The 10996-nt window shown below is 41.6% G+C and overlaps 1 pseudogene; it reads right to left on the reverse strand.

The window, feature by feature from the left end:
* Positions 1–2198: 2198 nt before the first annotated feature.
* Positions 2199–5567, reverse strand: LOC125355730 (annotated as a pseudogene).
* Positions 5568–10996: the final 5429 nt, after the last annotated feature.

Consider the following 10996-nt stretch of genomic DNA (forward strand, 5'->3'; position numbering starts at 1 on the left):
CTAATTACCCTTAATTGATCATTACACATTCTACACGTGTATCAAATTAGCACTCCATAAGTATGTACAATTATTATGTTTCAATAAGCATTTTAAATCTTACAGTGCTATGATGATTCTTGTAGATTTACAACATCATTTTATAGAAGCTGGTAATCCCAGGGACTGGAGTCCTCTTTGCATACTTTCTCCTCTCTTCCTCCTCTTATTCAGGGCCTACCTATGCTTATTGAACTTAAAAGGCATACATTGAGCCAAACATGTTTTGTGTATTTTCCCCATGTTTTTGTATATTTTTCCAGAAAAAAACAAACAGCATAAATGGAAGAAGCTATAGAAATAAGAAAGTTTGATTAAAAAAAAAAAAAGAAAAATATGAGTTAGGTACTGTAATCCTAGCTACTCAGGAGGCTGAGATCTGAGGATTAAGGTTCAAAGCTAGTTCAAGTGGGAAAGTCTTTGAGACCTTTATCTTAAAGCAACAAAAACAATGACAGATATGGAGCCGTGTTTCAACTGGTAGAGGGCCAGCCTTGAGCAGAAAAAGATAAGGGACAGTGCCCAAGCCCTGACTAAATTCAAGCCCTACTACTGCCCTCCCCCCAAAAAACTAAGGGAAAAGTGTGTGTGTGTGTGTGTGTGTGTGTGTGTGTGTGTGTATGTGTGTGGTGTGCACATACACATGCATAGGGACAGAAGAATAACGTTTTAAATACAACAGCAATAAACAAAATAGATAAAAGAGGAACTGCTTAGAGAACACACCAGTGAGACTCAAATACTGCTTTCTCTCCTTCCCTTTTTAGTGGCTTCATAGTTACCTTTATTCAAACTCTTAAGCCCATTAAAAGTTACTGGTCTAGATGATGTACTTTGTGGCTTCTTGCTACTGTTTGGTATTTATTTCCAGTTATATGACCACGAATGTGGCTCCTGGAGTCCTATAGACTTTGCTAACAGTGTGTAATGCTAGCTTTCAGCTTTCATATTTCATTTTCATGTCCAATGCAAAGAGGAAGCTAGTTTTAACCCAACTTGTTTCTTCCCTATTTAAGAGGTTAGGAGTTGTGGCTTCCTATAGAAGGAATAAAGAGGAAATATTTTCCCTATTAACAGGGATTTGCTGACCACAAAAACCTTGAGGCTTTGTGACCTGATTCCAGGCTGTCGTCTTAGAGGAGATGCACTGTGAGTCTTGAGTCTGCTGGTGACACCAAAGATTCTGGCCGGTGCTATAAAACACTACACTCTCTCCAGATACAGCAAAATAATGACCATGAGGGCATTTTAAAGAGAGTTCCTAATGGGAATTCCCAAAGAAATAACAGAAATCATTTGGTTGGTAAATGGTTAATGTGGCATTGAGGATAGCAGCCTGGACTCAGAAACAAAAGTGGTACAAGCTAGTCCTTGTTCTATAAATACCTGAGGAAAAATCTCCCTAATCATCCTTAGCTGTGAAAGAATATACAGTAATCTCATTCTTCTTGGGTTTTAATATTTGTCATGTTTTGTTTGTGTTTCAATACTAGGGCTTGAACTCAGGGCCTGGGTGCTGTCCCTTAGTTTTTTCACTCAAGGCCTGTGCTCTACCACCTGAGCCACAGCTCCACTTCTGGCTTTTTGATGGTTAGAGATAAGAGTCTTATAGACTTTCCTGCCCAGGCTAGCGTCTGACATCCTCAGATCTCAGCCTCCTGGGTAGCTAGGATTACAGGTGTGAGCCACTGGTGGCCATTTATCACTTTGTCAAAAGTGAATTTCAAAAAGTGAATATCAAAATGAATTTCTGCTGGATAATAATTTGGGCTAGGTTTTGGTGTGGAAGGGAGAACTTGAAAGATGAGCAGATGGAGCTCTTCATTTACTGAGCTTTTCTTGTGAGACAGACAGCCCACCATCTACACCCTGACTCCTCAGAAATATGGGATAGGTACACAGAGGTGTTTGTCTTCCTTTACAGAAAAGCAAGACTAAGATTAGTAAGTGCTATAATTGACCCAAAGTCATGATGCTAAAAAGTGGCAGCATTTGAATTCAAAACTTGTTCATGATGCAAATACCAGCTTTCTTAGCCATCCATCCAGCTTCCTCCTAAACCAATCTGATGTTTATCTGATACTTGCCGCAAGTAAGTCACAATTGAAAGCTGACAACTTGTGCTTTCACTGAGATGATCCTAACAATATTCTCTCAGCTTAGAAGCATTGTAGGAGGAAAATCCTCTCTTTAGAAAGCTAAGCCTGGACATATTTTCAGACATCCAATGCAGTATGTGTACTTTTCAGCTGGAGTTTTGAGCAACCTTCATTAAGAGTGAGTATAATTTCTTATACTATAAAGAGAAATAAAATAAGCTAGAATAAAGAGAAAAGTTTAGGCAAAATATGATTTTGTTCTTAGCACTAAGGAAGCATAATTTTCAGGAACTAGGCTTCATCTGAGTGTGTAATGCTGACCTCAGCTTTTCTACTCTGAAGTCAATGAAACACTTTAGAACCTCATAAAGCTAAGAACAGGCACAGACACACACACACACACACACACACACACACAAACACACAGAGCACCCTATGTTTAAACAACTGAGAGCATGTCAGTGGGAAGGGGAGCAAGCATAGACAAGATCCTAGAAGAAGGCCTACCAAGACAAGGCAACACTCAGTAAGTATGAAATCCTAACATCGAATTGAGCTCTCCTATTATGGTAGCAGTGTTGATGGATTGCTGGAGATACAATGGTGGGTCCTTAGCTTAGCTTCATTTCTCCAAATCTTTCTGTTCCCACCTCTAAGTCCCAGAGTGCAAAGGATTAGATAATTCTTTGCCAAGTATACTCCAGGGAAAGGAATCATGGTTCCACAGTCTTGATGTACAATAAACATTTTACAATGATTATAAATTTTTAAAATCAATTTATTTTCAGGTAAGTTTTAAGTTTATAGCACAATTGAATAAAAGGGACAAAGAGTTCTCACATAACCTCTGCCTGTACATATTTACATAAATCCTGTTATAACTATCTAAATTCCACACCTAACTGGCACAATTGGTATAACCAAGGAACCTGTATAGCCATACCATTTAATCTTTGCATTATATTCTATGCATGAATTCATGGCATTCAACAGATTTGGACAAATATCAAGACATATCACCCTTAGAATATCGTACAGAGTTTAACTGCCCCAAATTCCTACAGGCTCTCCTTATTCATCCCCCACCCTCCCATTACCAGATATCTACTGATCTGTTTAATGTCTCCATAGTCTTGTTTTTTCAAGAATGCCATGTAGTGGAATCATATGGTATATAACCTTTTCAGCTTGGCTGTGTTCATGTGACAATACATATGAAAGGTTTCTCTAGGTCTTTGCATGGCTCAACAATTCAGTCATTTTCAGTACTGAATATTTTATTGTCTGGATGCAACACAGTTTATCTGTCCACCTATTGAGGACATCTTGACAGTTGCCAAGTTTGGGTAATTATTAATAATGGGGCTGATGGGCACTAGTGGCTCATGCTTGTAATCCTAGCTACTCAGAGGCTGAGATCTGAGAATTGCACTTTGAAGTTAGCCAGGGCAGAAATGTCCATGAGACTCTTATCTCCAATCAACTACTAGAAAAGCAGAAAGTGGAGTTGTGGCTCAAGTGTCAGAGGACTAACTAGCCTTGAGCAAAAAAGCTCAGGGACAGCTGAAGCCTTGGATTCAAGCTCAGGGCTGTCCTTCCCCAAATGTTGTTATAAGCATTTCTGCACAGTTTTATCTTATGGAAACAATTGAGGAAATAATTGAGAAATTGAATAAATTCTAAAAGCATGATTAAAAATTAAAAAAAATACATTTGGTTTTGTGAAAAATTGCAAGACCATTACACATCTATTCCCACCAGGGATAATTGAGAGTTCTTGTGGCTCCATATCCTTTCCAGAATCTGATGTTGTTAATATTGTGAATTTCGGCCATTCGAATAGGTCATCTGATAGTAATTATTTTCAATTATGAATCATAAATGTAACTTAATATTTATATTAGTAGTTTTATATTAATTGCTCAATCAATGTTTTTCTTTCCCCTTAAGACTTAGTTTAATGAGAGCAGGAAATGTGTCTGTTTTTGTTAATTATTTTATCATTATGCCCAGCACAGTGCCTTGAACATAGTAGACCCTTAATGAATATTTTTTTTTTTTTTTTTTTTTTTTTGGCCAGTCCTGGGCCTTGGACTCAGGGCCTGAGCACTGTCCCTGGCTTCTTCCCGCTCAAGGCTAGCACTCTGCCACTTGAGCCACAGCGCCGCTTCTGGCCGTTTTCTGTATATGTGGTGCTGGGGAATCGAACCTAGGGCCTCGTGTATCCGAGGCAGGCACTCTTGCCACTAGGCTATATCCCCAGCCCCCCTTAATGAATATTTGAATGAATGTGTGGATGACCTTACCAGTTCACATAGAGGTTTTTTCACAAAAACCCAAGATTACTACAGATGATGGTGCATAATCTGATCTGCAGACACATAGGTCTGGGACACTAATTCACTTGAAGCTGATAGAATTTGGGAGTGTTCATGGCCATCCTCATAAACCTGGTTATCTCAAAAAGTTCTTTATCTTTGGCATCATCTGAAGACAGCTGACTTTTTCCTCACACACTTCTTCAGAGCTTCATGGATATCTTTGTTCCTCAGGCTGTAGATGATGGAGTTGAACATGGGTGTCAGGATGGTATAGCGCAGAGAGAACCCTTTGTGCAAGCATTGGGAAGAATTATTGGCTTAGGGCACAAGGTAGGTGGCAATCAGTGTCCCATAAAACATTGTGACCACAGTCAGGTGGGAAGAGCAGGTGGAGAAGGCCTTTCTCCGGCCTGTGCCAGAGGGGATTCTTAGAATAGCAGCAAGGATGCAAGAATAAGAGGCTGTGATGAGAAGAAATGGAACCAGAGTGACTGCTGAGAATGTGGCAAAGGCAATGGTCTCAGTCAGTGAGGTGTCCAGGCAGGAGAGATGGATCAGAGGGGTAAAGTCACAAAAGAAGTGACTGATTTCATTGGGTCCACAGAAGGTTAGACTACACAGCAGGACCATGGTGATTGCTGTGAGGAGAAAGCAGCTGAACCAAGAGCCAGTAGCCAATAGAATGCACAAGGGACCAGTCATGAGGATGGGGTAGCGGAGAGGATGGCAAATGGCCAGGTAGCAGTCATAGGACATCACAGTGAGCAAAAGGCACTCTGTTGCTGCTAGGGATCCAAAGAAGTAGAATTATGCCAGGCAGCCAGTCACAGAAATAGTATTCTGCTCAGCTATGATGATCAACAACATCTTGGGGACAATGTTGGAGGTGTACCAAACCTCTAGAAAGGACAGGAAGAAGTACATGGGAGTATGGAGGGCATGGTTGAACAAAACGATGAGGACAATCAAGATGTTTCCAGAAACTGTTAATACATAGCAAAGAAAAAAACATCAAAAAGAGAGAAATATTTAGCTGCAGAATGGAAGAAAATCCTTGGAGCACAAATTCCACTATCATTGTTTGGTTTTCCCAGGGTAGGATCACCATGTCTTTGAAGTAGGACACACAGTGATAAAACATTCAAAACCTAGAAGGTTCTCATTCACAGAGAGAACATGGACAGACAAAACCACTGTGGCTTTGGAAGATTTTTCTTTTTTGATGTGGTTTTGTTTCAAGGCCTAGAATAGGAAGGAGAGAGAAAAAGACTTTAGAATAAGGATGTGTAACTTTAGCAGGTATCTAATGGTTTACTCCTAAAATCCTAGATACTCATGATGCTGAGATCTAGAAGATTGAAGCTCTAGGCCAGCTGTGGCAGAAAAATCTATATGTGAGACTCCATCTCCAAAATAAACAACACAAAGCTGGGCTGAAGATGCTGTTGATGGGTGCTGGTACCTTGTGCCTATAATCCTAGATACTCAGATACTAAGAACTGATGATTGTGGTTTGAAGCTAGCAGGGAAAGGAAAGCCCACGAGACTCTTTTCTATTGCCAATTAACTTGCAGCAAAAGGCCAGTAGTGGAGCTGTGGCTCTAGTGGTAGTGAGCCAGTCTTGAAGGAAAAGGTCAGGGACAATGCCTAAGCCCTGAGTTCAAGCCCCAGTAGCAACATACACAAAAAACTTGGCTGGAGATATGGCTTAGGTGGTAGAATGCCAGCAGCAGAAAGAGAGAGAGAGAGAGGTAAACAGACACAGAGAGACAATGAGACACAGAGACAGAGATACAGAGCAAGAACATGTGTATTCAGTGACCCCTTCTTCCTCCCTACTTTGTATCATCATTTCACTAGGAGCAATGTCAGTCTATGGACAGCAGAAACAGAATACAGATAAAGAAGAATACAAAGGGGAGTAAGGATCACTTCATATTTGCTCTTCCTGAGTGTCTGTGGGATGTGGGGATGTGGGGTGCAGCAAGAAAGAAGACCTAAGGGAAGTGGGCCAGAGAGACAATGAAAAGAATGCTGGGTGGAGGATCTCTAAGGGGACCTGGGAACCAGGTCCAGAAGCCAGAACATAGAGCCCCCCCCCCCCACCCCAAACTGCTTTACCTTCAAGGACATGGCCCTTCTCATACCACTTTTATTTTCCCCTCCACTCAGCCTCAGGATGAGTAGGGAGGAAAGTTTCTTATTTCTGTTTTGTTTCCATGACACTCTGTAGAGAAGATCAAATGAGTGTAGGATGTGGGAAATACTGTGATTCTGAGGTCAGTGTGAGGTAAGTGTAACCCTGGGGCCTGCATTGCTTTCTCTCACAATGTTAAATAGAAAAAATAGGACCTGATGCTAAGTGAAATGAACTCCATATTATGGAAATGAATGTTATGTCACTGTGTGTAATCACTTTCAACATGCCATGTGAAACCGTAGCTTCATATTGTTGATGATCGTCTTATATCCTCTTCCTGTGGTTGTACCCACACTATCACTGTGTCTCATCTGAGTACACTGGATACTGTATATACTGGTATTGGAACTAGGGAAGTGAAAGGGAATATCAAAATCGAGAGACAAAGGATAAAAAGACAAATGACTCCAAAAGCAATACTTGTAAAAACCATTTGGTGTAAACCAACTGAACAACTCATGGGGGGAGAAGGAAAGGGGGAAGGGGGAGGGGAGAATGAGGGAAGAGGTAACAAACAGTACAAGAAATGTACCCAAGGCCTAAGGTATAAAACTGTAACCTCTCTGTACATGACTTTGACAATAAATAAGAAAAAAAATAGGACCTGTATAAAAAGATTTTTATCTAAGGTTGCAGTAGATAGGAGATTTAAAACCAGTTGGCCTGAGTGTAAGATAGCTTTAGACTTTGGGGTGTGGGGGGTGTGGAGAGGCCAGGAAGATGTGGTGTGTGTGTGTGTGTGTGTGTGTGTGTGTGTGTGTGTGTGTGTGTGTGTGTGTGTGTTGATACTGGGGCTTGAACCTGGGGCCTTGTTGTTTTTCCTAAGTTATCTTGCTCGTGGCTAGAACTCTACCATTGAGCCACAACTCCAATTTCTATTTTCTTGAGGTTAATTGGAAATAAGAGTCTCACAGACTTTTTTTTAAAACTTTTTTTTAATTGTTGAAGTAATGTACAGAGGGGTTACAGTTGTCCATCAGCTAGAAAATGGCAGTGATGAGTTTGAGACTCACTGTGCATTTTGCTCACCTAGGTCTGTCTCTCCCAGGACCTAGCTACAAAAGCTAGAGGGAAGAGGGAAGTTTTTATAGGGCAGTTTTCCATCCTAGATTTAACTTCAGGGAGATCATGGCATACTTTATTGGTGAGGTTACAGTTCCATAAACTGTTACACTCTCTTATAACTTCTATATTATTTCCTTGACTGGCTTTTGTGCTACTTTTATATTCTTTCTTTGCAATTAGAAAAGTTTCAGGGTAATCCATCATCTTAAAATTTGTCAGGGTCAGGTGCTAGTGACTCATACCTGTAATTGTAGCTACTCAGGAGGCTGAGGTCTGAGGACTGTTGTTCAAAGCCAGGCAAGGCACAAATGTTCTTGAGACTCTTGTCTCCCATTAACTAATAAAGCCTGGGAAATGGAGCTATGGCTCAAGTGGTAGAGTGCTTGCCTCTAGCACAAAAGTGCAGGGACAGTGCTCAGGCTCTGAGTTCCGGTTCTAGTACCAACACACACACACACACACACACACACACACACACACACACACACACACATGCACACACCGTCAGAATCCCTTTTGTAGAAGTTTCCCCTTCTTCTATACTAGGCAATAGTGTGACTGCTAAAGAACAGATTGATCACTTGGAGGCTGAGCAAAGATGGTAAATGGACAGCCAGGCAAAAAGTAGGAGAGACACTACTAGATAGTAAAGCCTAATTGGGGCATGGACTTTAAAGCAAACAAACTGGCTTAAAAATCCCAGATACCACTGAAAGACTAGGACAACTCCATCTTGAAACTGCAACCATCTTGTTGTGTTAAGCTAAGAATAAACCAACCAGCCATAAAAGCCCATTTCCTAAAACCAACTGGCCATAAAAACCCATTTCCCGGATGGCCCAACCGGTTCGGGAACGTTCCAGATACTTTGACCACTCTGGAATGTCGTCAGACCAATTTTTAGAGAACCCCTAGCCCCGAGTCAATCAGATTTTTCCTCACACCCCAACCCTGCACCTGGCTCATGTCAATCAGATTTGTCCTCACACCCCAATCCTGCCTGCACCTGGTTTACGTAACTTTGTGATTTTTTTCCTTTAAATACCCATGTAAAACTCTGCTGGTGGCCTTCCTCCTAACCTCCGCTGTGTCGGTGGGTAGGACGAGGCCCAAGTTGCAGCTCGCCTGAATAAAGCCTTGCTTTTGCATTTCGGAACATCTGCTCTCGGTGGTCTTCTTGGCGGTCTCCTCACGACATGGGCATAACATTTGGGGTTTCATCCAGGATAGCCCCAGAGACCCTTGAGACCCCAGACTCCGAAGGTGAGAAACAGCGCTGTTAATTTGTCTTGTCCTGTCCTTTGTCTTGGTGTGTGTTGTTTTTACTTTCATTTTCTCTTGAAGATGGCCGTTCTAGCTTGTTCTATTTTTTTTTTTTTTTTAGGGGTTGTCGGAGCAGACATGCACATAAGACAACCCTGGAGGAATTGGGAGATGTTCCAGACCCTCCACCCTTGAAGGGGGACCCCCAGAACCCCGCCTTGATACTTGTAGGGCGCAAATCCGTCCAGCCTCTAGCCAGCACTGACCAGGAGGGTCTCCTCACCGAGGCTCAACCCGCCCACCTTGAACTTGGGTCCACTCCTTCTGCACCCTCGCAGGAGGTTGGGGGCTGACTTGGGAGATCTCCAACTCATACTAGTAACTTGTAACTTGTTTTTTTTTTTTTTTCCCCCTCAGGCCTGTGTGTTTGGTACCTTTTCTGTTGTTGTAATTGTTGTGATTTTTGTAGCTGTCTGGATTGAACACCTGACCAGAGCCATGGGTAATGTACCATCTCGCCCCCTACACTTGACCCTAGCCCACTGGAAGGAACCCCCCCCCCCAAGTCCTAAACAGTCAGCCCAAGCCACCCGCTGGTGGCCGGGAGTGACCCCACTGCGCAGTGCTGTCTCTGTGTTATCTGTGAGTCTGACAATCTCTTTTGCGTCAAACCTGCATAGCCTGTTTTGTTACCTTATCCTGTGTTTGTTGGCACCGTCAGTTTATAAATTAGTAGATTGTTTATGGCATACTTAGTTCCTGTATGTATTGTGTTTTCTGTTTTATTGGAATTGTTTTACCTCTTGTTATTTTATGGACTAGTCTGAATGATGTGGTTAATTGGACTTTGATGTAAAAGAGAAAGTGAAATTGAAAGCAGAAGGGCCTAGGACAAGATTGACTAGGTCTGGTGGTAAATTAGGAAAGAAAGAAATAGTAAATCCAATCAGATACTAGAAAAGATTGTGTTGCAGAAAAAGGAAAAACAAATTGCTTGTTTTATTATAGGGCTGGTCTGGACTGTTCCTCTCTGTTTTGTGTATCTCCTGACTGTGACAGATGAAATGGGAAAGACACCCTCTACCTCCTTGGATTTATGTTTAGCTCATTGGAAAGATGTACAGGTGACAGCTCATAATCAGAGTGTGAGTGTCCACAAAAAGAACTCTGGGGACCCCCACCCAGCCTTCTTCAGCAGAAAATTATTTGGTGTGCTAAAATGTTTTGTTAAAACTATCAAGCCCTGGAAAATGAGGCTGGAGAATGCTAAAAAAAACACATTTGTTAAAAGCTTTGTCTTGGGCTGGGGATATGGCCTAGTGGCAAGAGAGCTTGCCTCGTATACATGAGGCCCTGGGTTCGATTCCCCAGCACCACATATACAGAAAACGGCCAGAAGTGGTGCTGTGGCTCAAGTGGCAGAGTGCTAGCCTTGAGCAAAAGGAAGCCAGGGACAGTGCTCAGGCCCTGAGTCCAAGGCCCAGGATTGGCCAAAAAAAAAAAAAAAAAAAAGCTTTGTCTTAAAATTTGGGTGTTGCAGGAGTAAGATTGGCAAAAATACCTCCTGCCACTGGAAAATGTACAGCCGATGTTTATTTTGCACGCTTTAAGATCTTTTGAATGTGTGTGTGTGTGTGCATGTATGAGTGTGATCATGTACAAGATTGTTAGCATGATGTAAAATTGAGTGAGTTTAAGTTTAAATTCAAATGGTCATTAAGTTTGGGCATTACCAAATGCTTTAAAGGATTATTGCATTGTTTTAAAGAGGAACTATAGTTAAAGAAAATGTTTCATTAATTAAAAAAAGAAATCAAGGTTAAGTGTCAGAAATTTTGATGTAAAGGTTTATCACTGTTAAAAAAGAAAAAAAAACTGCTTGGATTTCTCAGTCAGAGACAAATAGGAAAGAAAAAAAAAAAAAAAAACCTAGGATGGGCCTGTATGCCTATCCACAGGAGTGAGGGGTGATCTGGCAACAGTGCAGCTTAGCCAGCCCACGTGGTGGC

Source organism: Perognathus longimembris, chromosome 7 (assembly GCF_023159225.1).
Source record: "Perognathus longimembris pacificus isolate PPM17 chromosome 7, ASM2315922v1, whole genome shotgun sequence".
Taxonomy (NCBI): domain Eukaryota; kingdom Metazoa; phylum Chordata; class Mammalia; order Rodentia; family Heteromyidae; genus Perognathus; species Perognathus longimembris.